This window comes from Neopelma chrysocephalum, unplaced genomic scaffold (assembly GCF_003984885.1).
Source record: "Neopelma chrysocephalum unplaced genomic scaffold, ASM398488v2 Primary Assembly neopelma1_42, whole genome shotgun sequence".
Classification (NCBI taxonomy): Eukaryota; Metazoa; Chordata; class Aves; order Passeriformes; family Pipridae; genus Neopelma; species Neopelma chrysocephalum.
In genome coordinates this window covers 3,739,370-3,760,806 of record NW_020897700.1, presented here as the reverse complement: position 1 = coordinate 3,760,806, position 21,437 = coordinate 3,739,370, and the positions used below count along the sequence as shown (strand labels likewise).

The 21,437-nt window shown below is 40.0% G+C and overlaps 1 long non-coding RNA gene across 1 annotated transcript; it reads right to left on the bottom strand.

Moving 5' to 3' along the window:
* LOC113964353 lies at positions 1-21,373 on the bottom strand. Its single transcript, XR_003533168.1, has 3 exons — positions 21,172-21,373; positions 9,746-9,874; positions 1-85 (listed from the first exon to the last, which is right to left on the bottom strand). It is a non-coding gene; the product is annotated as an uncharacterized LOC113964353 (long non-coding RNA).
* Between the last annotated feature and the right edge of the window lie 64 nt (positions 21,374-21,437).

Below are 21,437 nucleotides of genomic sequence, written 5' to 3'. Positions count from 1 at the left end.
CAGATTTAGCCCATCATCTTCAGCACTACAAGCAATATTCTAGCAATGTAAGATCTTCCTTTTCTAATTCTAACTACCTGAAGATCTGCAAGAGTCAAAAAGAATTATTCAATGGTATTATGTCTCTCAACAAGTTTAAAGCTACATCAAACCTGAAGTGAAAAAGGGATGGGATATAAACTACTCAAAAATTAAGCATGATATAAAAAAAGAGTGGATGTACAAGAAAAATAACATTATGGAGCAGAATTTGCATTCTGAATGCTATCTTGGAAAAAAACCAAAACTGTGAAAGATTATTGCGCTCCAAAAACATCTGCCAAACAATACAAATTACTTATTTAAGATAGGTTCACTTCAGAAGCAGTTTATCACCACCTGTAGTACTAGACTAAATAGGAGTAAATTTTTTTAAAATAACCCACACTTAAAAAGGCTTTCTCCCAGTTAGTTCCAACTAGTTTTTTTTCATGAAACCAAAACAACAAAAAAATTGTTTTAATACACTGCCATATAACAAACAGGTAATGTACCTACCAACCTATATTGTTTCAGTATCAGACATACAAAAACATATTTGCTGTGGTTAAGCCAGAAATCAAAACACAAAATGGCTTGTCCTATACAGCACAGGAGATCTACAAGAAAGGCAGGAATAAAATTCAATTCTTGCAAAAGAATTAATAACCACATCATCCTCTTTAGGAATTGCCTGTAGTAAAAAAACTTAATACAGACTCCTTTTTTTCTTTTCAAAAAAAAGCTCTAACGTAGGAGCAAACGCTTCTTTCTGAGTTTTTGAAATGCTTTCAGCTTTATGCTTGCCTAAATGGGAACAGAAGTTGCCCTATAAGTTTTAGAAATACTTGGCTAGACACCAAACACTGAACTTATGTAAGACCGTATAATCACCTGACACTTGTAGCTGCCTCGCTGATTTTCCAAGAATTTTAATCCTATTTTCCTGAAACTATCCCTTTAGTGAGAAAATATGTTTATTCTATTACTTATATGCTTGCTTTGCAGACAAACAGTTTCATTTATCAAACAGGAGAATAATATTTTCCATTCTCAAACATCACAAATCAAGAGATTCCTTTATACAGCAAAGTACAAAGCGTGGCTTGTCATATACAAGGGCCATTCCTCAACTGTGCACTCCCAGGCTGCTTTTACACATTTAAAAGCCTTTCTACAGAATAATGAAGCTTCTCAGCTCTTCCCTTCTGCCAAGCAGCCAGACCATTCATGCCAGGAAGTAATGCACATGGCTGGTGCACTGCAATTAGGACACTGTGCAAAGAGCAGACCAGAGACGGCTGCTTGATGTTTGGAGGCAGAAGTAACATGAACTTTTATTATCAGAGATTTTGGTTTTATAGAATGTTTAAATATGTAACTAACCTACTCACTTTGCTTTAATTTGATTTTTATGTTAGATAAACTCCTTAGCCCCATGAAGTCAATGGAAGTTTCAACTTCAGACTTCGCAACTATGTGACTATACAATTGGAGCTGTTAATTAAAAATGATTCTGGTGTCTGTTTTTCACATTTGTAATTTACACTTACATCCTTTTTAATAATTAAATGTCCTAAAGTGACAAAAAATGTATTAAGAAGTGTATAAACCATGAATTGCGGGAAGTTGGAACAATACTCTAGGGAATTACTACTTCAAAAAGGATTATGGCATGCTTTTCTTACAACAACGGAATAACAGATTGGTTTAGACTGGAAGGGACTTCTGGAGGTCTTTGGTCCACTCTCTGATTGAGGAGAGTTACCTACAGCAGGTTGTTCAGGCCATATTTGCTCAGGTTTTTAATATTTCCAAGGATGAAGACTCAACAAGACGTCTGGACAACCCGTTCCAGAGTTTGACCACCCTCAAAGTAAAAATTATTTTCCTTATTTTTTATTTCGGTTTGTGCTCATTGCCCCTTGTTCTGTAACTTCTTTGCAGTGGTGTCACCTTGTACTTGTACATATATTGGCAGAATATTTGGAAATCTCCACTGGCGCAAAACCACCAGCATAACTCCAGCTGTACAAAAGATCACTCAAAACAAAATTCACTGTCAATAACTAGTTTGTCAAAGCAAATTTGAATTCCCACCATACTCCTACATAAGCACTTCCTACTATTACTGCAAGCGGTTTTTCCCTAAAAAAACATCTATCTCATAACACTTCTACACTATCTGAGGTTCCAGAAACCAGAAAGGGCTTGTCATACAAAAGGGGTGGAGAGTGGGTGATGAAATAAACTGTGCCTAGAAAGTCAGAGAAAATTCTTAGAAAAGTTTTATTTTTGTAGCAGCATGATCCATAAAGTAGGAGGAAAAGGAGGAGAGCATGAAATCAATGGCTAGGAAGAGCCACTGAAAACTTTCAAGCAACTACTATTCTGTGCTTTCCAATGCTTTCCTCCCTTAACATCAGCAAAGCAGCAAGAGGAAGGCACTACAGGCTGTACACAGTGCTGCAGCTCTTGCACAGATAGAACAAAGCAACTGCTCCCAGCAGTCACTGGCATGTGCTTCCTTTGCCTGTGTCCAAACGCAGACTTCTGTGGAAATCTCTCTAATGAAAAACCAGCTGGTAGTTTATGGCTACACCAGGCCTTTCAGTGTCCTAGCACTTGTGCAGATACAACAGCTGATATAAGACAAGAGCAAAAGGCACAGAACAGTGCACAGGGACTTTATCGCCACTTTGTCCCATTCTGCTCTGACACAACACAACTAGAAGCCACGGAAGGATGTGTTAAGGAAACTTTCCTGTCTGACCATCCAGAAGCCACTCTGGCAGTCACACATGCAACAGCAGAGCTAGGATCAAGGTGCCTTCACAGCTACACACCCCACATTCACAGAGTCAGACCGAGTTTCCTTACCAGCTCGAACCCAGGTTTTCCCATAGCAGAACCTCAGGCCTCTGGGGATCCCTAAAATATTTTAATCATGGTGCAACCACAGAATAACAGCTCGAGCTGGTGCCTCCTGGGAGGGGCCCAAACAAAAGAAACCCTGGGCTTTTATACCCTTCCCAGTCTAACTGCGATATAGTCTGGGGTCTTCCAGCTGTGCCTGCAGCTCTTGCTGTGCCGGTGAGAGTCAGGTCACCTGGCTAGGCCTCAGGTCCCCATGCTCTTTGTTATGCAGAGGGTCAGCAGTTCAGGGCCTCTTACGTCGGGCTCCCCCCACCCAGAGCTCAACCTGCAGCTCCCACTGCAGCTGCTCACCGAGCTACCGGCACCAAGTGTATTCCTCAACAGACGGAGTATGTAAGGACAAAAGTCAGTCGCTTAAAAGCAAATTACAACTGCAGGAATATTTCTCTGTGTGAGCATAAGGGAGTCCATGTTCTTGCCTAACACCCACAATCTCTAATACGGTCGAAGCTTTGGTGACCCAGAACTCAGCTGCCTTCCATGGGGATTATGCAGATCAAACATGGAAACTGTCCCATGGTACTCGCAAAATTCAAACTCTGATGACAAACAAAAGAAATTAAAGTTGCAGTTATTTAGTAAAATTCCTGCCTCATTGAAACAGTTATAGGGTGAAAACAGTAAAAAAATTATTCTGTTGCTCCCTGTTACTAAAAAATTGTTTATTCTTTTTGCTGTGTTCAATAACTACACTGTTCCGCTGAAAACTGAATTGCCTTGATACCATATGCAGTTTTTTAAGCTTCACTGCCAAACTTACCATACTAAATAACTATTTGAAAAGTTGGCAACAATCTCTATTTTTGTCTGTAACTTCACTTTCCTATTAGTGCAGTTCTTTTGCATTCAAACATGTTGCTTCTGCGATGCACTATGTATGACAAGGAGTAATTAGAAAATTGTTTACAACATAAGACCATTAGTTTTGTGCAAATAGAGCTGACTTCAGTTTCTTGCTTGAAAGATTTTTTTTCTACAAAAAATTCAGTTGTTAACTGCCAATTTTCTAGTGGGAAAACTAAACAATTTCAAACTATGATATTTTGTTTTCTCCATCTCAAACACAACACTGTTCCCAACTAGTTTAGTAAACACTAAATAAAGCATATTACATCATCTGTTTCTAGATAAATATGAATAATTCCAATTTTAGGGATGTGTGTTTGCGTGTCTGTCTGTATCTTGACTGAGTGGTCAAAAATTAAAAAAAAATAACTTTTTTTCTATCTGGAATGAAAGAAAAACAGAAATTGGATGCTGCCTTAGAAAAAGAACTTCCTCATTTCATTCATCACTACCTAACACCTTCCATGAAAACAAATGGAATTTTTAATAAGCATCATGAATTTGCTTCACAATTAATTTTTAATTGGTCTTGAGCATCTTCACAGACTTTTTTTGTAGGGCCTTATCCTAACTCCAAGAGCCAAGGACTGGAACTACAAGACTGTCTCCACTCCAGGGGAAATAGCAGCGTTTTCTCAAAGCAATATGTACATTTTGATAGGGCAGTGCTGCTAGTTTGCAATATGGATTAGAGCAGGACTACGCACAAGCACAGATAATAAAATGACACTAACACTGATTGCTTTGGAGGGAAGTTCACACTTTATAAACAGTTCAAAAATTTCTTTTCTATAACCTCTAATATGCAGTAATGATCCTGACCAGAAGACCACTGTACACCAAGCCAGTGACCCACATAGAAGTTAAGCAGAGTAGGTCCACCAGCCCCATGCTGCACACCCAGTTTGGTTTTCAGACTTCCATTGTGCAGCACCTTCCCCCTGGCTGCAGGATAAACTCAACCAGCACACTGCAACCAACAGCTCCTACTTGGTACCAGTGATTCCACCACCTGCATGTCCTTCCCCTTACCTAAAAGTGCAAGCAGTTTCTGTTTCCCTTCTGTCAGACAATACAAATTATGAAGCAATGAATCAAGCTGTTTACTTGTAAGAAAAGCCTATAATAGCTCAAATAACTAAAAGGGGGCAAGCCTTTGAAAATAGGATCTGCACAGCACACTTCTCACCAATCACAGGGAAGATAATCCACTGACATTTTGGAATGCAGAAAAGCACACTGTACCACTTTTACAGACAGAAGTACAAACAGGGGTAAAACCAGTAATTTTTTTTTTAATTTAAGGCAGTTATTACTCTCTTCATTTAAAACTCTTTTTGAATTTGTTTCAGGAAACACTAAGCCTTAGAGAAGCTAATGCAAATGTTTTTAAAAAGGTTATAAATACATTGTTCTGAGGTACATACATACATTTTCATGTATATATTTTATTTCAATAGGATAATCATATGAGAATTGTAGGAATGAGGTAAGCAGTGGAAACAATAGTGGAATCTAAGGTAAACCCCAGTATTCCAAAAACCAAAATTAAAAAAAAAATCAAATTACTCAAATATCTAAGACAATGACATCATACAAGTCCTTACTTAAAAGCAACAATCAATCATTCTATGGGCATTGTTATTTCTTACATAAATCACATTAAAATTATAATTTTAAAGCAAGATTTCTTAATATAGTCATTCTAGGGAGAAGCTGTTATTTGCAGTAAGAATTGATAAAGGCATTATGCTTTCTATTGAGATCTACAGAAAGGAGATCATCATTGCAAAATGAAGCAGTACCAAGATTGAAGACTTGTTTCAGATTTACTGGTGCATATTATCATTCTATGCTTCCGTTTAGGGCAGGAAAGGAAGGATCGGAGGTTCCTTCCAGTTAACATTGCGTTCCCAAAACAGTTGTGGAGACAGGGAAATCTAAACTATAGTACGATCTGAACACAACCTATATTTTGCTTTAGGTGACAGCAGAGAGTAGAAAGCAGCCACATCCATGACTTTCCAACTTTACACTATCTGTAAAGAAATGATTTCAGTGAGGAGAGGGACAGCTCAGTCCCACTAGTGTAACTATAATCAGACATATGCAGGATGACTTTGGAAATGTACATTACCTACCTTGCCTTTTGCTTCCTCCTTCCTAATAATTACTTACTCTACCTAAAATTCCCTCTACAAATACCTGGTATTTCTCTTACAATGTTAAGTCTTTTTCAATGAGAAAGACACCTGGATAAATGAGACTATAGGCTGACGCCTTCTTTGTACTCATTCTTGACAGGCAGACTCTTCTATGCTATAACCTATCAGCATATAGCTTATTCCGAAACCTTTCATTCTGATGTATTATTGTTTATTTAACCATAACAGTTTACTTAGCTACTATGTCTAAGATATGACTCAGCCCTACAATCATTATAACCTGCTTTTAAGCCTGGAATCAATTACTGACCAAACTAGTTTGTTAACAATGTTGCAGAACTCAAAAATTCTGAGAGACTGTTACCCACAGGCATTAGTCCTATAACCACTAATCATTTTTACTAAGGTCATCCAGGTACCAAGAAAAAGAACCTCTGAGGGTTTTGGGTTTTTTTAATAAATAACAGAATCATTTAGGTTGGGATAGACCTCCGAGGTCATCAAGTCCAACCTCTGACTAATAACCACCCTGTCAACTAGACCATAGCACAAAGTGCCACATACAGTTGTTTCTTGAACACTTCCAGGGATGGTGACTCTACCTCCCTGAGTAGCCCATTCCAATTCTTAAAAACCCAAAAGTTTAAAAATAATAAAGAAAAACATGTTGCACCTTCTATTTCTACAATTAATAATAAATATTTACATGCAGTCTACACAGTTAACTTTTGGCTTAGATCTAAGGCCAGGAATTAAGGTGTTAAAGCAGTACCAGCAGAAGGATGAAATATTACAGGAGCCATGAAACTTGACAGAGTGAGCAATACATCAAATCTCCACGGTTGAGAGCCCCAGGACACAAACCAAGCACTTTGTAAGAAGAAGGCTCTGCAGTGTGTCACAAAGAAAAACGATGGCAACAGCTGGTCAGGTTTTCAGCTCTTCAGTGAAGGGTAAGCATGAACTGAGTGTAAGGTGGGGCTCTCAGGTGGTCTACCAATACCAGCATAGCAAAATGCAAATGTGAAACAGATCCAGCATGTCAGCAAATCCCTGAAAAACAGCAGGATAAGCTGTTCACTTAAAACATCATGATATTTTTTTATTAGAGGTAGAAATATGAACATAATAAAATATGTGAGTTTAAAAATACTCTCATATGCATGGGCTTATCACAGTCTTTCAGCTCTTGTGAAACCCTTCCTGGAAAATCAGGAGTTAAGGGACACAAATCATTAAAAAAGATCCCTAAAATGTAACACTTACATATAGTATGACAAGAACATGTCAGAGACACGGAGTCCATTTGGGATGGGCTACTTACCACAGAGCCATCTGTGAGAAAGTGTGATCGGCTGAGACTCAATACAACTGCAACTTGGTACCACTGCATGGACAAATTACATCCAATGTATGTTGGAGGAAAAAAACTCCAACTTGTATTGCTTTTTCAGGAACGGAAAAGAAATTAAGTGTTCTTTTGTCTCTTCACAGAATATTTGTGGACAACAGCCAAAGACCAGGTACTCAATTATCTTCTTGTATAAATATGGTGAAGGAGAAAGATAGGGGGGAGAAAGACTGAAACACAACGTTCTCTATGCAATCATGCTGAAAGGAAGAATTTGAGTGTTCATTTCTCTCCTGTATGATCTTGTGTTCCACTGAAAAAAACTAATGGTCCCCCAGTTCAACCCTGTCATCTGTTGTCTTTGGTAAAAGTGAAATAAAGGTGTATATTTCCTTCAGCACGCATGTAGAAAAGGTTGAAGAGATGTGGTTGTGATATCCTAGCCTACAGTGCATAGTGTGCTGCTGGGTGATGCCACTAATGCCCAAGCAGCAAACAGGACATAAGTAACAGTAAATAGGTACAAGCCAAAGCAAAGGGGATACTGAATAGTCAGAATAAGTTATTGCCAATTAGGTGATTTAATTAGATGTCTTCTGCTACCTTGACTAAATTTAAAGTAATCACTTTTTGTCCAGCTCAGATCTTGTGCACATAACACTACATTTAGTAAAGAGTACTATTCATAGTTTTGGGGGAAAAAAATAATGTACTGCCTATTCTCATTGACATGAAATATTTGCCAAGAGCTCTAAAACTTCTGAAGGAAGGACACCCATTAGATAAGAAAACACCCACTAGATAAGGAAAAAGTGGATATACATGCAAACTCTATTGAACTCTATGAATAAGAAATATCTACGACAAGGAGCAGTTGCTCCTCTGATCCCAAAGACCTAGTTTAAGAAAAATAAGTAAACCCAAGTTTTGTAACTTAAACAACTCCTTTTGAATTTAACACTTTTATCATTATCTAGAAACTCAGTGATTTATCTAGTACTAAAAACACTGATGTACATTATCTGGTTGTAGGCAAAGGTACTTGACAATCATAGTCCATAGTAGGACACCCTATTCCAGCCTGAAGTCCAGTCCAGTAGTAACAAATAAGGGGCTTTCCCTTTCTCTTACCACTGTAAGTAGGCTGCCAAGTATTTTCTGATTTCTATATGCATTCCTTAAAATGTATTTAATTGACTGAAACTCTGAATTTAATTCTACATTTATTACAGACCACCCAGAAATGAGAAGTTTTTTTCAAGAGGCTAGATATTAGCATAATAAGCTTTTTTCATTCCTTCTCCCTTGGTTTAAGATTTGGTTTTACAACACAGGCATACTTTTAATGCAAATGTGATTTAATGACTTTAATTATTCTCTTTTTTTACTTGTATAAGAAAAAAGAACAATAATTATTATAAATTAAAAGAGACTGCTCCTATTTGGCAAACTATATTCATAACCAAATATATCTCGATATAATTTATCTCAGAGGATGATCATAAATAGATGCAAACATCCAACTTGATAGGAAGGGATATATTAGAGAGCATATATATTCTCACAGGGAATATATTAGAAAATATTAGAGAATATATAAACAGATATCAACATAAATTGTTCTTTAAATATCAAATTAGAACACAGAACACATACCCCAATCATTACTTTTTCTTTTGCTATACATTATTTTTAAAACAATCAGCTTGTACTTTTTCTTTAATGTTACTACATTAACACACAGAAAAAAAAGGTAGTATATGTAACATAACTGTTAGCCAACAGCTTTCAGCTGAAGGAAAACATCCTGATAAGCTGACTTATTTGCTATTTGCACACTTTCTTAGTGAGCAATTTTTATTAAAAAAAATCTTCTTTAATTGAAGACCTTTTAGTACTTCCTTCACTATTATTCTGGTTTTTGTTCATTATTCAGTTACAGTCTTGCACCAATAGCTCCTGTACTTTATCTCTTTAAATTTAGTACTTCACACCATAAGTGCAATGCTATTTGAATAACCGCAATTAATATTAATAGGAGCACATATTCCACCAAATATTTAGCTATTTTATAAATCTGGATATTATATGCAACTCTCTCACCAGGCAACACTGGTTGAAGGAAAGAGTCCAAGCAGTCCAAAGTTTCTCTTCTTAAAAAAGACAGGCAAATATGACTTATATCTGGAGCTAAATTACTTTTTTAAACTGGAAAAAATTAAAACAAAACCTTCTTATCACATTTTTAAGTTTGACACCCTGCACATGTAGAAACATTCAGCTATATTTTGGAATGCACAACCACATATCATCACATATGGGAAAAGGAAAAATACAATGAAAAAGGGAAATGAGTGACTTCACTCATTGGTGTTTCCAGGATAGTCAGTGTATTTCCACAATTTCAAAGTATAAGTGACAGACTTACCAAAACCCAGGAAGGCAGCAGCATTATTGCCACTCCATAGAAACTTAATTCAGATCATAACACAGACAACACCATGTGCTTAAAATTCACAGCCTAGAGTCCTCTTAACTGTAGAATCCAATTACCATTCTGTTAAAAAAAAAAAAGAAGAAAGCATCAGAGCTTGTGGTATTCTGTTAAATCACAGCCAGGAGAACAGAAGGAAGTGAGAAAACAAACGCCTCCCATACAGCAATCTATTGTTGCTATGTATCCCCATTAAACAAAAAAGATTCAAATCAACATATGGCAGAAAAGTGAGTCTACCCAGCAAGAGACAGGGCTATTGGAAAAAAACACGAGTCTGCTAAAGCTGTGCCACGGTGAAGCAAAGAATTCTGTCCTCTGTAGGAATAGAAATGATGTGTGAGAATTAGCCCAGGGAACTGGGCATTTAGCAGGGAGTGACAGATCCTCATCTCTAATTCATGCTCCCAAGACTATTTAAACTTCTGCAGTCGCTCTTTAAGATTCACTACTTAGAGGGAGGTGACGAGTTTGAACACTGTTAGACAGAAACAAACTAAATCTTCTAACTCTCATATCAGTAATCTAACAGATAGGTTGTTAAATAAAAGGTTATTCAATCTCTCCATCCTTCATGTTAAAAGCAAGCAACTACAGCAAACTTTTTAGCCACCAGCGTGCTTGTAAAAAATGTGGGTAGAGCCCTCCCCAAATCTTTGTTCGCGAAGCCTAGCCATGAATGAACAGCAAACTGAGAATCTCTGAATATGAGAGTGCCTGTTGTGGCCTGAGAACACTGACAAAATAGAGTCCTTGGACATTTCATCTGAGGACTGTAAATGGCTGAATGGGAAATAGGTGCTAAACTGCTCTAGCTGCTGCACACTGAATGTGCACACAAGTAAAATCCAAGACACTCTAAAGATACAATTCGAGTTAAGTGAGAGCCTTGTGATTGAAGGCACTTCTGTATTAGGCAGCAGCTGTGTGAGCTGTCATCACATTTTTTAACTTAGGCACCTGAATTCTTCCTAAATCCTACTTTAGGTATTTAAGTCCTTTACAGGATCAAGCCAATAAACTCTCTCTCTGTCTTTACCTCCTTAAGTACTTTAGATCCTATTATGTTTTGCCTCCCTTTTTATTTTAATAAGATCTTTATCTTTTTATCATGTAGTTAACTATTTATCCTATGTGTGGTCATTTTTTCTTATACTCACTAGTGCCTACATAATTACTAAGTGCAATTAAATAACTTACTATGGGCCTTTCTCCAAAAGTACCGAGAAACCATCACTCCAATTTTTCCAAAGGGAATTAGGACCCCTTGGAAAATCCACACTGCAGTGTTGTACAGAAATGATACAGTCCTAGCACTTTATCTTTTTTCAGCTCACTTGAACTAACTTTTGAGACCAAGCTACAAATACTGCTTTGTGGCCTTTCATACCTAAAAAAAATTACTCAAAGCCAACTTCTGCCCAACACTGTGTTGCAAAAACAAGGATTAGTGTTTCTTTTACTGCAGTGATGTTGGGCATTTTTCCATTTAAAAATCTGTCAGCTGGAACTATCTCACTAAAGCCCCAAAAGTCTACTAAGCAACAGAGAACAAACTGAAACAAAACAAAACCAAGTTGGTTCTGAGCATTATTTCTTAGGCAAGGCTGAAGTGACTCAAACATCAAACATGAATTTTAATGATTTTTAGCTATTTTAGGACAATATAAATATGATAAAGCTGAACCAAAATATTTTTATTCATAGATATTCATAGATGAAAAACAAAAAAGGTTTTTCTAACTAGATCTGCTTTTAAAAGTTGGAAATTACTGTAGGCTTTCAAGAAAAACTTGATTTTCTCTAATAATGCATATATAACATTGTTAATTTTGCATATCATGATTTATGTAAGGAGGGTTGGAAGCCAGAGCTAGTTTTGGCTGCTGATTCAATAGGAATTTGGAAGTTTTGCCACTCCAGCTACAGACAAATGGCAGGAAGCTAGGCTATTGCTATGGAGCCAGGAGGCGACCTTTGACAAGAGACGGATTTCTCAAACTCAGTTTCTTGTTCCACAAAAGGGATTTTACCAAATGAGAGCCGTGTGGGGACTACTCCCATGGTGGAGCTATTCTGGAACACACAGAAATCACCCATGCTATCTTCCTGGCTATTTGGAAAACACTTCTCATAAAAACCTATTCATGTTTTGTCAGATTATCTGAACAAATGCTATCCTACAAAGTATTGCCTTCCTGATCATTGGGTAGGGCTAACTTTTTTTTTTTTTTAAATTTGAAAAAGTGTTGTGCTGGAAAATTTCAACTAGTTGTAATAGAAACTGCAAATTCATTTCACATGTGCTACCTCAGAGTCACCAACTAGCATGCTAAATAAGTAAAAATTTATATTGTGAAGAAATCTGAGGCCATTCTCTAGCAGTCAACACATGGAAGGCATGAATACCCATAAACCATTTGCAGGTTGTTATGTCCATTTTCATTCTGAAACAATTACAAAAACTATTATTACAGTGATGTTAAATGTGTCAGAGAAGCATTTGACATAGCCATTTTCATGGGACTGTTTATTTTGGTGTTTTGCTGTTTTCTTGTGTATGGATTTTTTAAAAAAAAACCAAACAATAAAATGGCATTTAGCAAAAATTTTATCAGTAGTAATAAGCTGATGTCCCATGAGAGGATTCAACTTAAACTCAACCAGTCTTTCCCATTTAAAGCCATCACCAAAGGTTTAAGCATGGCCTGTTCTGTGCTTCACTGCATCCACTTAGAGTGAAACATGCTCAATTCAGCTAAAGGACTGAAAATGCCATTTAGAAGTGAAAAGTAAAAAAATAGTGGTTTAAATAGTCATAATCTCAGGGAAGTCCCAAGCCCCACGCACAGGACTCTGAGCAACCCCTCTAGCAGAGATGCTGGCATTGCTTTCAGAGGATGGGGCAGTAGCCGTAAGCACTTCCTCTGTTGAGTGCCAGCAGATAAGGCTCAAGGTGGCTAAATTTGGATTTTGCTGCTTTCTCTTCCCATCTCATTTTTGCCACTACCCACATAAGTAGTGGCTAACATGCATCTCTACTATACACGAAATTAGTATGGATATTTTGCTGCACTGACAACAGCTGCCTTCCCTGTCAACCCTGCTGGTGTGTCAGGTATCCTAACATGGGCACAGGGTTAGGTAGATGCCTTATTCCTGTTGTCTTTCAATGAGAGAGATTCCCTCTCCTTCCCTCACACTTCTCCTAAAGTCTTCTTTTCAAAGTGAGTTTGTACTTTTTCTCAGGGCCTGGGAGATCTTGCAATAGTTCCTTTATTACCTTGCTGAAACCTTCACTGTGTAATAACAACTAAGTGGTGGACTGAATATTTGAAAAGTTTAGATAGCAGTTTGTCAACTGTTTTTCTCTTTATTAACTTGTTTCCCACTGATTAACTTTCTTCTGTGCTTCAGACTGAATCCAGCCCCCTGCCATAACAGCCTAGCGTGTCAGGTAATCCCTGTCCTGGCATTAACAACCACTGTTTCACAGTGTGCAAATCCTCCCACTGCTTCTCAGAAACCATCTCATAATCTCACTTCAGATTCTCAGAAGCATTTTCTTAATCTTTAGTCTAAATTTCTTCTGGTCATTAACTTTTTTCTCATGTGTCACTTCTTATCTATCCTTATAGATCACTTACAAAGAGCAATCATGTTCCCTCTCCGTCCTGATTTTGGTAAGACAGTGGGGCAGCAAGCAAGCATTTCTCCAATTCTTGTTGTACAGTAAATCTTGTGTTCCTGATTATAATTTTTTTGCTTCTGTTACAGTTTGTTTACAAATAACCTGACCAGAATCCTGTGTTGTGTGCTTACTGACAGTTCACCAGTCAAGTATAGCAAAATGAATAATTCCTTATCTCAACAGTAAAAAAAAAAAAAGTAGTATTATATCAGCTTTTTTATAGCTCTTTCTCATCTTCTATCATTTCCCATTAATAAACTCTCAGGATCCAGCAAAAATTTTTCTCAATAGATGTACATGCTTTGGCACTTGCACAACTACACTTTTTTCATTTCTATTATCCCAGTAATTGAGCAGGTCTGTTTCTTCCTGTCTGACATTTTTCTCTTCAGTTTATTGACAGCACTTTCTTACTTGCTGCCAAACCAAATGATCAATTTCCTACTTTTTGTGCTAGGGTCACTGATGAAAATATCAACTAAAATTAGTACCAAGGTTGATCCTCAAAAAATGCATATGAAGTGTGCCTCCAGACACAGGAAGCTCTTCCTATTGCCTTTTAATAGCATCTTTCAGATCTGACAACTTTTTAGGAACTCCATCTTAACTGTTTCATTAAAAAATTTCCATGTGGCTCATTGTATGAAATATTTTACTAAAGTCCAAAGAGACAAAAGTCTGAGCACTGCCTGTCTGCAGAATATAATTTCTGTTACAAGAACAAATGCAGACTGAGTTAGGTTAGCTTAGTCTACGTTCAGTAAATTCATGTTTTATTTTATCCTATAATCCATTTAGCTTCATGTCTTTCATTAATTTTTCACTTGAAAATGTGTTCTACATCCCTAACATACTATTGAGATCAGCTTAATTGGTCTGTACTTGGTGAATTCCATTTTCTTCCTTCTTGTAAGCAATACTGTGATTGCTGACCTATAGCCAGTGTCACAGATTTTTGAAAATCTGATGGTCACGGCTGTCAATTCTGTCACATTTGGCAACCTCCCCTAGCTGAGATTTTCTTGTATCTTTGAACAAAATCTGTTCCAAACTTTCACACCCTTCATACGTTTTACCTTTAAACCCAGAGGTCCCCCTTTGTCATTTGTGTTTTTAAAACAAAGTACTGTGATCGTCAGCATCAAAGTGAGAGAATCTCATTCAGACAAATCTCAAAATAAGTAGTTCCTGGGTGGAGGAAAAAAAAATCAGTCCATAACATTGGTATGTTAAGACTGAAAATAGTTGTTTTTGGAGATGAGCTGAGACTTCCCAGTATCACAGGTAAACTAGCATTCTGCTAACTGGGAAGGAGGGCTGGGGACCAACATCTGCTATACAAATGGGGGGACAAACAGAAAAGGGCAGTTTTGACAGCACTCAGCTATGTCTCCTGCGCAGCTCAAATGACCCTCAAGACGACAACATGTGCTCAACCGGTGTATTGCCATTCTTGCAGTACCCAAAGGTTTCTTTGAGTGCCATAGTAGAGCTGGGGAAGGAGGCTCCTATTTTTGCAGATGTCTGCCCAGAAATGAGTCAGGAGTTGTCTTGGATATCCCTAGTGCTCAGATGTCCCCCCATTTTACATCCCCACATCCTTGAAGTTCTCTAAGATCTGTAAAGAGAACTATTTCTGTAAGTTTAAAGGAAGAAATTCCATTTAAGACATGTTTCAAAGCTTAGATAATTTAGTAAGCCCTCCAGATATGATAAGGAGTAAAGGCCAGGAGTAATGCAGTGGAGTAGAAAGGGGAAATGGGGACTTAAGCTTTCCCTTTACCAGTAGCAGTATGCATCCCTGGAGCAATTAGAAAATATCTTGCCCTTGTATTTATTCACAGAATCATAAAGGTTGGAAAAGACCTGCAAGATGAAGTCCAATCTCTGACTTAATACCACCATGCCCAGTAAACCATAACATGTGTGCCATATCCACACATCTTTTAAATACCTCCAGGGATGGTCATTCCACCACTTCCCTGGGTAGCCTGTTTGTCCTGGGTTACACAAAAATTCTGGTATCCACCTTTTCTTTTCTCTTTTCTCCAAAAATGCCTTTTTTTGCTTTTTGGTGTTTTGCCTTCTTTAAAGAGACTGAACTGCTAGTGATTAATGACTCAAACATTTGACCACCTGCCACCTCAGGCTACAAGCTGGGTGTTGAACAAGTTAAGGAGAGAGGCTGGGGTAGTGTTTCTTTGTCTTTACACAAATGACTCAGCTGTGGTAACTTCTCTCGGGGAAACATAGGGACAATTCACACACACGGCCTGAAGATACTCATCTCTGCTGATAGGCCATAATGGATTCACTTCTGCTGATGTAACAGGCAGCTGTACCATCTTGGAAGGTGTTGAAGACTCCTGAAATGTCCCCTGATCCAGTATGACATCATCCAGTGTAGAAATCCCTACCCCAAGGGAGGTACTTGGCATTGCTCCCACCTAGCCTAATCCCAATAAAAGACCACACTTGGATTTCACTCAACACTTGGTTTTCTCCCCTCACCACACAGAACTTTACTGACTACCCGGGACTTCCACCACACCACCTCAACAGACCTGGACTGCGACCATCACTTCAACCAACAAACATGGAAATTGTGACAACCAAGTCTCATCTCTGGATCCAACAGGTGTCTTGCGGGTTCTTCCAGTCACCGGGGGGGGGTCTGCAGCCCTGCTCCGACTGCTTGTACCAGCACTGCAGCCTCACTCCAGCACCACCAGGTGTCTGCCGGTATCAAAACCCAGGTATCTGCTGTTTCCTGCCAGCACTGACTCTCCAACCATTCCTGTCAGGTTTTCTGGGTGTGAGGGAGGCAAACCACGTGGAAGGGCAGCCATCTCGTCTCTGTCCAGTGGCCAGGTGTGTTTTCTCCGTGTGGGGGAGGCCAGGTGCCATCTCGATTTGGTTCAGTGGCCAAAGCTTGGGAAGTTTCTCCTCACCGGTGGGTTTAACCCAGTTGTATCAATATTGTTATTAACATTCTTCTTGGTAAAGAGTTATTTTTTCACTTACATCTGGGCCTATTTGGTCTCTCTTTATATAGGAGAAACCAGGGGTATTGAACTGTCTCAAACCAAGACACTGTTCCAATGCTTAACCACCCTTTCAGTGAAGAAATTCTTCCTGGTATCCAACCTGAACCTCCTCCGTTGCAACTTGAGGCCATTTCCCCTTGTCCTGTCACTAGTTGCCCAGGACAAGAGGCCAACTCCCACCTAACCACAATCTCCTTCCAGGTAGTTGTAGAGAGAGAGAAGCTCTACCGTGAGCCCCCTTTTCTCCAGACTGAACAACTGTAGCACCCTCAGCTGCTCCTTGTAGGACTTACATTCCTTCCCCAGCTCTGTAGCTCTTCTCTGGACACACTCCAGCACCTCAATTCCTTCCGTGTGGAACTGGACAGAGTATTCGAGGTACAGCCTCACCAGTGCTGAGTAGGGGGACAATCACTTCCCTGGTCCTGCTGGCCACGCTATTTGTGATCCCACCAAAGCCACATTACCTTGCTGGCAAGCCCCAGCCTTCATTCCCACCTGTCCTGCTCAGCAGGTTCTGGGCATCATCACCCCAAGCACAAAGTCACCCAGCAGGAGTAAGTTCCCAGGGCTCTCTTGACAAAGCAGGCAGACACCCCCCAAAACTACAACTGAAATGAAAACAGGGCTGTAGATGCATGTCTCTGACTTATCTGGAGAGGTGCAAAGTTTTCTGGGCCAGGTGATCTGACTCCCAGGTGCCTTGAAAAGGAGAGCTACATGCCCCTGGGAAGAGACAAAACTCCTCTTCCCTCTTCTCCTCTTGGATTCCATCTGTCGGGGTAGGACTTAGCCCTCCAAACTCTGACAATCAAACCAAATGCCAACTCTGTCCCTGGCACAAGTGGGAAAGATCCTGCAGCTCCTGTTTCTGATGAACAACTTGCCCATTGCAATGCAAGTGAGGGGACTGGGGAGGCCATTCTGGTGCACCTGTCTCAACACTCCCCTGAGGTTTCCCCCTCAGTTCAGAAGAGCCCACTGTCAAGCACACTGGAGCACTCTACTGCGGATCATGCCTCCCAGAAACATGGCCTGTACTGCACGAGGAGTCTGGGTCTCAAAGCATGTCCTCAAGCTTTCCTTAGCCTTGTTGAATATGTGCCAGGACTGACATGGCTGACATATTTCTGTCATTTGGCATATGCAGAACCAATGTGCCCTCTTGCTGAAGCCTTCTGGAGGCAAAAAGAGGGAGCAGCAGGTAGATGCATGCCCTGACATCTCTTTCTGTGTTAAGTCTCTCTTGTCAAAGTGGTGGGGACCTGAGGTCCCAAGCAGAGGGAACACAAAACCATGAAATCATTTAGGTTGGAAAAGACCCTTGAGATCAAGTCCAACTTTTAACCCAGCACTGCCAAGGCCACAACTAAACCATGTCCCTAAGTGCCACATCTACATGTCTTTTAAATCCCTCCAGAGATGGTGACTCCACCACTGCCCTGGGCAGCCTGTTCCAATACTTGGCTACCCTTTCAGTGAAGAAAGTTTTCCTTTAAGCCAATCTACACCTCCTTTTGGGCAATTTGAGGCCATTTGCACTTGTCCTATTGCTTGTTTCTTGAGAGAAGAGACCAACCCCAACCCCCAGAGCATTGATCAAGATATGAAACCAAACTTGTCCCAGCACTGAGCTCTGGAGAATACCGCTAGTGACTGGCTACCAGCTGGATGTAACTTCATTTACCACCACTCTCTGGGCCTGGCCATCCAGCCTGTTTTTAACCCAGCAAACACCGCACCTGTTCAAGCCATGAGAGGCCAGTTTCTCCAGGAGAATGGTGGGAAATGGTATCAAATGCTTTACTAAAGTCTAGGCAGACCGGATCCACATCCTTTCCCTCATCCACTGGCAATTGCCATATTATTACGCTAAGAAGCAGAATTCACATTTCATGCTGAAGGAAAATCCCAACAAGCACTTGACTATTTAGTGGTTTATTTAGACAGTTAAAACATGGGTTTGTGTAGCACAAGTCACTGCATTTAAAAAATGCCATAAAAATGCTAAAATTCTTGTCTTTGCCAAGAGAAAAAGAAACTCTTAAATAAGTTTTGTTCGTTTAAATTTCTTTTTTTTTTGGAAAGACCAGTCTCTGGGATGAACTCTAGTACCCTCAGCTGCTCCTCATAAGACTGATGTTCCAGACCCTTTACCAGCTCTGTTTCTTGGGATATTTGTTGAGGCACTGTAAAAATGGGGCTCTGCTCCAGATTTTCAGTATGCAGGTATTAATTTCTAGGTCCACTGCTTATTCCCTTAGCCTGGGTTGGGTTTGCTTCATTTTGTTTATACTGCTGTTGATTTCTGAAGATCTTAAATCAGAATCATTGCATATAATTTACCTAAAGCAGAGTCAAACACAACTTGAATCACTAATTTATCGCCATCTCATGTTTAACTGGGTTGCACACACTGCTCACACAAGGAATTGCTTGGGAAAACATCCAATGAATAGCTTAAAAAGGGTAAGAAAGGAATGTACATCTGCCTCACTGAAGGCACAGTACTTTGTAGGTGACTTTCCAAATGAGGACAACCAAGACTTCCATAAGCAGCAGCACCATACTGCTCTACAGCACGATGAGAAAGGACAATCCCTGACGCCTTTCTTAGAATGGCCCATGTGAACTGCACAGTCGCAAGGTTTTGTTGCTTTAAAGTACCACTCATCTGACCCTGCAAGGGGGGGAGGGGAGATTTTTGTGTGCGCTATTTTTAATGCAGTGGTGGTGGAGCTGTGTGTTATCTAATCTAGTACAAAGTTGCGTATCTTTTTTTCCTCTCTTACATAACTATCACATTTGATGGTAACAAATGAAGGATGTGAAAACTGAGGTGGCTTTTTTCTTCAGTTAAATATGCCAAAGGTAAAATAATACACCAAAACCAAAGCTTGAAGAATCAACTGTTACTTAAAGATAGAAGAATGTCAGCACTGGTTATTACCAAGGTCCTACTAGGATCAGTACCATTTCCAACAGGGATAAAAATTAATGTCTAGAGAATAAGGACAAGGTGAATAGTCAGATTTCTCCCTAAATAATCTCCCAGATTCCTGACATCTCTACAACTGGTGAGAGCTGTGTAAAATGTCAGGTTCCCATCTATTCATCCATCCTACTCCAAATCCCTTCTTTCACTGTTTCAGTTTTGAAGAGAAAGATGGGAAAAACCTCAACTCTCCTGCTCCAAGACCTCAAGGCTGGCAAAGCCATGAGTAGTTTGCTCACTAGAAATTATGAACAATAGCTGATTTTGCTCATTATACTCATAATTGCTTGAATCATCAGTGTAAATGCTAACATATGAACTTTTATAGGAATCATTGGAAGTAGCAATGGTGGAAACAGGTTTTCATTTCTATTGTTTTAAATTTTTCCTGCAGAGGACAACCTGGCTATCCTGATTCCAGTCCCACAAGCCCTTGAACTTTGTCCTGTTTTATTTTTCTACTCTATTTCCATAGGTAATCTAATCTGAAATGCAAAATAAACTATTGCTGTCTTTAACAGTTCAGAGTTTTACTTCTGTCCAATTTCTCTGGCTATCTCCCTGATACTTTTTGAGGGGTCAACTCACACTTGCATGTCCACACCGGAATCCATAACCCATTTAAACCATTTATAATAATTCAAAGCATTTTACATCATCCCATCACCATTCAAGTTCCTACTATAAACATCTCTTTGATACTTAGAGTGTCATTTCTTAACTCACTCCATTTTTTAATTAATTACTCTAAGAGACTATCTCTCCTGTCCGTGTTTAAAATATACTCATGGTCTCCTCATATTTCAATCACCATGACATCTTTTATCTTTTACTTTAGGAACTATAAAGGCAAAGGATGTAGCTTAGAGTGGTTGAATTCAGACAAAACACCTGGATGTAAATCCAGATGCATCTGGTTGTTTCCAGTCATGGCATCTTTGCTATAGCTCTCTTAACAACCTTCAGCATCATCTTACAGCCTGTCATAGATGGAATACAAATATTGCTTTGTTCCTTTCATAAGGCCATAAATTAATTTAAAGGTACTGCTATATTTATGTGAAACGTCTGGATTTATGACAGCCTTCTAACTTTTAAAAAAAGCATTGTAACAACTATAAATACATAGCACTTATGCAATAGGCTTCAAGCTTTCATTAGAGGCTGACATACACCTGAAAAGCCTAAACATTTCCCCGCCGTGACTACTTTAGGCGGAACAGATGAGGCACTTCACTAGAAGAGCTCGACTTGCCGTTCCACACTTGGAAAAAGCCCAAGCCTCGCTGCCCGGCCGGGCTCTACGAGTCCGCGGCAGCGAGCGCATCCGAGCCCGACCTGCGAGGGCTGAGAACAGACGGTGTAATACATAAACCCTAAGGAAAAAGAGCTTTTCCTTAACCTTGTAACTTTTATCTTATCGTGTCCTCCATTAAAAGATTAACGCAGAAGGGAAGGGGGCCAGCCTAAGCGGCCCGAGACGAGTGCGGGCACCCGTCGGGTGATGCCTCCGGGATCACGGCAGCTACACACCCCCGTTCCCCGCTGGAGGCCCCCCCCCCCGCCCCGGCGGCTCTATCCCTGTATCCCTGCCTCCCCCACAGCCCTGCTAACGCCCGACCCTCACCACAGCAGCCGCTCCCAGTAGCCAACCCGGAGCTCGTAGGGCTGTCCCTCTTCCCCGGCAAACTCCCCCCGTCCCCGCTAAGGTGCTCACGCCCTGCCTCCCCGCCGCCGGGCAGGCTGTGGGAGTTACGTGGGAACCGGCACCCTCTGGACGGGCGTTCCCGGACGGGCCCGCCCCGTCCCCCCCACGTGACCCCGCGCCGTTGGCGGCGCGCGCGTGGAGCGGTGTTTTGTAACCTCCTCCCGCCCCCCGCCCGCGCCTAGCCC